Genomic DNA, 6,000 nt, shown 5'->3' on the forward strand with positions numbered 1-6,000 from the left:
GGCTATTCTGAGATTCTTGAAATGCCTTAATAATATTAGAATTAGCTTCTCAATTTTTGTAAAGAAGTCAGCTGGGATTTTGATAAAGATTGCTTGGGATCTGTAGATCAGTTTGGGAAGTAATGTCATCTTAACAACATTGTCTCTCAATTTATGAACATGGTGTCACACCATGGTCTATTAATCTCCCTTGCTAATACATGTGGTCATGTTCTAGGTTGTGGTCAATAGAATGTGAGCAGAAGTGATATGTGAAACTTCTTATTCATGCTCTTAAAAGGAAGGATCATGTTTATCACTCCCCCGTTTGTGTTCTTCCTTTCTGGTGGCTGAAAATTGGAGATGTTAGTGGGAGTTAGAGTTACCACCTTTTCCATAAATTGGAGTAGATGTCCTGTCTCCTCTTTTTATAAGGGCTTTAATCCCTACATGAGGCCCCACCTTTATGACCTAATCTAACTTTAATCACTTCCTAAAGGTCCTACTTTCAAATACCATCACACTGGGGATTGGAGCTTCAATATGTGAATTTGGGGGCCAGTGGTACACAAAAACATTTCAGTCCATAGTATTCTGCCACTGGCTTTCCCAAATTTATATCCTTCTCACAGGCAAAATACATTCACTCTACCTGAATAACGCCAAAACTCTTGACTCTTTCCAGCATCAATTCTAAAGTCCATCTAAATTACATATGGGTGAGACTCGAGCTATGATTCATCTTGAGGCAAAAATTCCTCTCCAGCTGTGAGTGAACATGTGAAACCAAGCAGTTCTGCACTTCCGAAATTCAATGTGAGACAGGCATAGGATAGACATTTCCATTCTAAATGGGAGAAATGGGAGAGAAGGAATGGATGCTGGGTCCCAAGCAAGTTAAACTCTAGCAAGGCAAATCCCAATGGATTTTTTTTTTTTAGTGTAAAAATTAATTAAGCGTCTATTTAAGTTTTAGTTTAATTAAGTTTTTTTAAAATTAATTTTTATTGGAGTTCATTGGATCTTAAGGTGAGAGAATAGTCCTGGTTGGATGCTCTGCCCTCCAAATCTCCTGGAGTGGCCAATACCATCCCCATGGCTCAGTGGGAACACGCAGTCTACACCACAGTTCTTCCAGTGGGCCTCATGCCCCCACAGCTCCAGGCAGTCCCACCCCATAGCTTCCCTCCATGGCTGTCTGGCCTGTTGAAAGTGAGGTGGTGGCCCTGAAGATCTCTGAATCACCCTCAGGGCCATTCTTTTTTTTTTTTTTTTTTTTTACATCTTTATTGGAGTATAATTGCTTTACAATGGTGTGTTAGTTTCTGCTTTATAACAAAGTGAGTCAGTTATACATATACATATGTCCCCATATCTCTTCCCTCTTGCATCTCCCTCCCTCCCTCCCTCCCTATCCCACCCCTCTAGGTGGTCACAAAGCACTGAGCTGATCTTCCGCTCAGGGCCATTCTTCCCTTATCATGAAGAATAACACATGTTCACAGCCTAATAGCACTATGGTTGAGGTCCTGTAGGGTCTAAGAAGTCTGACACCCTTCCTTCATTTTGTCCCCTCTCCATTACATTCAGTTCAAACCGGCAGTGCTGCTGCTGGGATGGTTGATTAGATCTGTGATTCACACCCATGTTAAACTCCTAATTGAATGGTCAGTCAGCCATACCCTTAACATTCTCTTCTGAACACACTTTATCATTTTTTTTATGGACAGGCTGAGAATTTTCCAAATATTTAAGTTCTAGTTCCTTTTTGCTCAGTAATTCTGTATTCAATTCAAATCTCTTTTCTTATATTTCACTATATGCAGTCAGAAGGAACCAAGCTACTCCTTCACATTTTTTTTGGAAATCTCCTCAGCTGAATACCCAGTTTTATCATTTGCAAGTTCTACCTTCCACAACACACTAGAATGCAAACACAAGTTAGCCAAATTCTCTGCCACTGTATAATGAGGATAGCCTTTCCTCCAGTTTCCAATAATCTGTTCCTCATTTCCATCTGAGACCTCATCAGAATGGCCTTTTACCATCCATACTTCTACCAGCATTCTGTTCATGATTATTTATGTATGCTCTAAGAAGGTGGAGGCTTTCTCTCTAGTTTTCCTCTTTTCTTTCTGAGCTCTCACCAGCATCACCTTTAGCAGTCTCTTCATGACAGTATGAAATTTTTCTACCATGCATTTCAAAATTCTTCCATCCTCTACCCATTACCCAATTCCAAAGGTACTTCCACATTTTTAGAAATTTGTTACAGCAGCATCCTACTTCTTTTTTTTTTTTTTTTGCAGTATGCAGGCCTCTCACTGTTGTGGCCTCTCCCATTGCGGAGCACAGGCTCCAGACGCGCAGGCTCAGCGGCCATGTCTCACGGGCCCAGCCGCTCCACAGCATGTGGCATCTTCCCGGACCAGGGCACAAACCCGTGTCCCCTGCATCAGCAGGCGGACTCTCAACCACTGCACCACCAGGGAAGCCCCTCATCCTACTTCTTAATACCAATTTCTTTATTAATTAGGATTCTTCAGAGAAACAGAACCAATAGGATACACACACATATATAAGATATACATATACATATATATAGGATATACATATACATAAATTTATTTATTTCTTTATTGGCTTATGCAGTTATAGAAGTTGAGAAGTCCTATAATCTGTCATCTGGAAGCTGGAGGGCTAGGAATGCCAGTGATATAAATTCCAGTCTGAGTCTGAAGACCCAAGAACCTGCAGAAGGTGCAGATGGTGCAAGTCCCAGTCCAAAGACAGGTGAAGACTGATGATTCAATTCAAGCAGTTAATCAGGGAGAGAGAGCCATCTCATGTTTCCTCCTCTTTTTATAAGGGCACTAATCCAATCATGAGGACCCCACCCTCATAACCTCATGTAATCCTAATTGCCCTCCAAAGGACCTACCTCCAAATTCCATGGTGCTGGGGGTTAGGGCTTCAAAATATGACTTTGGCTTGGGCACCACATTCTGGTCATAGCAAAAGGTTAAATTACAACTAAGATGCAAATGAAGAAACAATTCATAAATTGAATCCTTTTAAAATTTATTTTATTTTTTATTGAAGTATAGTTGATTTATGATATGATATTAGTTTCAGGTGTACAACATATTGATTCACTATTTTTATAGGTTATGCTCCATTTAAAGTTATTACAAAATAATGGCTATATGTCCCTATGCTGTACAATATATCCTTATTGCTTATTTATTTTATACATAGTAGTTTGTATCTCTTAATCCCCTACCCCTACATAGTTTTTTTTTCCCTACATAAATTAAATTCTTGACCTGAGAAAATCTCCCTATACTACTTGGCTTTTGCTGTGCAACCAACTACCCATATACTTGGTAGCATGCAGGGAATATAAGCTTTCATTTATTTCTTACACCTATTGTTACTAAGGCTTGACAAATCTAGTTTAGACTCAGCTGACCTTGGCTCTAAGCTGCAAGTTGGGTCCAAGTATGCCCTACATTTCTGTTATCATAAAGATCAGTGTACCTGAGGCATATCCTTCTGATGTGAAAAGCTGGAATGCAAGAGAGAAAGCTCAGTCGTATAAGCACATTGCAAGTCTCTGGTCCTGTCAGGTCCATTAACATTCAATTGGCCAAAGGACATTAAATGGCCAAGCCCAAAATTAAATAGGGGCAAAATATACTCCTCTCCAGAGAAGGAAGGAAAAGAATGACTATTTGTTGAACAATGTTTTAAATCTAATCTACTACAGTCTACTTTTTCAGTCACAAATTTTTATTCACCAACCCTATGTAAAATACACTCACTTCCATTTCAAGACACCCCAAAAGTCTCATTCAGTCATGACATCAGATTTAAAGTTTAGGATCACATGATTTATATAAGTTTTAGAGTATCTCTTTGTGATTCAAAGACCTAGAAACTTAAAGGATACGGTACCTGCTCTCATACATTCAACATATGATGGTGGAACAAGGACAGGATAACTATAATAGACACTTACATTTGAAAAGGAGAAGAATGAGATACAGATAGGAGTCACTGGCTCATATCAATTTTGAAATCTTGCTAGACAAGTATTTCCAAGTACCTCCACCTTCGGGGTCTGGGATGTTCCTTGATGAAGTCCTAGTTCTGTCTCTTGGAACTAGAGTTCTGTCTCTGGTCCTAGTCCCATCTGTGCTTCTTCATGGCTCTTTGCTCTGTCCTCTTGTGGCGAGGAAGGATCTTTATTTTTTTTTTATCATCCTCCTTAGCCACTTCTGAAGAGGGCTTTTCTTTGTAGCTAAGATGATGTCATGGTCTGGTCCCTACCTATAGAAAGTTGGGGCCCAAAGTTCTTTTTACATTTGAAAAGTCTCAGTTTCTTTTAGCTCAGGCCTGTGGTGCTTTGGCTAGAATAGCTTTCAAAAACAGTCATGGATTTTCTATGTATTGATTCCAGTCAATGCTACATACCAAAATGCTCCACAATTCTCTTTGAGGTATGGTCATCCTACTTTATAGACTTAATTACAGATATTTTGGGTACCGTCAAGGTTTTCTGGGACCATATCCTTTATTTCTTTAGATCCCTTTTATCCAGGTGAAAAGATTTAGTAGATAACATCTGTAGTAGACACTGTCTACTTAAGCTCATCTCTGTGGCTGCATGATTGATACCTAATGGTTAGTTGATGATAAAAGGAAAAAGTTGAGGTTTATTTATGAATGACTTAGCTCAGTATGTGGGTCAAAGCCAAGAAAAGGATCACGTCTGCACTACAGATCCTTTCTTGGGTGGTCTTAAAAGAAAGCAGAGAAATTCTCCCAATAATCAGAACTTTGGGTGGTACACCTGGTCATCGACTTTGCATGGAAAGACAAGTTTGTTCAGGGGCCTGCAAAGAGAACTATTGTTAGACTGAGGGCCAGGAAGCCTGAGGAAAAGTTATATGGATGGACCTAAGGAGATGGGCAAAACTGTCAAGAGTTTTGTATTACATGTGAGCACCAACCATAAAGCATACACCACAGAGGAAGTATTGAACAAATTGACTGAATGATTACCACAGTTGGCGTCAAATAGCCTCTATCCCCAGAGGTGGAACAATGAGCACATGAATGTCATAGCCACAGGGGCAGGGATGGTGGCTATACAAGGGGCCCACAGCACAGTTCCTATTTACCAAGACTGAGCTAGCTGTTACTGCTGCCAAATGTCCAACTTGCTGGGAACAGAGACCAATGCTGAGCCTGTAATATGGAATCATCCCTAGAGGAGAAACAAATGGTGGCAAGTTAAGTACCTTGGACCCTGATTCTGGAAAAGGCAATGACTCATCTTGATTACAATTGATATTACATGCATGAATTTTCGTTTCCTGCCAGCAGTATCTCCACCATCTCCACCATCAAAGGGCTTACAGAGGGTTTGATCTCATGGCATAGGATCTTTTATAATATATCAAACAACGGGCCACCATGCCTAGGAGATGCTCCATTCTAGGGGGCATCTAGTGTGTAATGACTAGTTGATATGGGGTTTTAAAGGTGTGACCTCAATGCCTCAGTTTGGAACAACTCACAGGAGCCATTTAGTTTCAGTGGATTGAAGTCTTTTTGTAAATGCATTATAGCCCAATTTCTTTCTCTGCTCAATCTTGCTTGCTTCCTTTCTTCCACAGGTTTTGATCCTGAGAGCACTTCTTGGCAGGCTAATCTCCATGTCAGAGCTGACTTTCATGGCAGTTTGACCTGCAATACCACCTTTATCTTTTCTGAGGTTTTAACAAAGCGTGTTGCAGTTACACCCTTGATTTTGTCTTTACCCTGAGTATTACTTTACCCTCAAGTATTACTGGTAGTAGCCTAGACTTGCTTTTTCTCTGAAGTTGGAATTTGGTGATAAACAGTTTCATTTCTAACCCTGCAAGTTTCAGAATTTCTGGACTGTATATTTTTTTCTCAACTATAATTCAGGCAGGTCTTTTTGAGTTCATCTCTTTATTATGCCTTTTCAAG

Source organism: Tursiops truncatus, chromosome 11 (assembly GCF_011762595.2).
Source record: "Tursiops truncatus isolate mTurTru1 chromosome 11, mTurTru1.mat.Y, whole genome shotgun sequence".
Taxonomy (NCBI): domain Eukaryota; kingdom Metazoa; phylum Chordata; class Mammalia; order Artiodactyla; family Delphinidae; genus Tursiops; species Tursiops truncatus.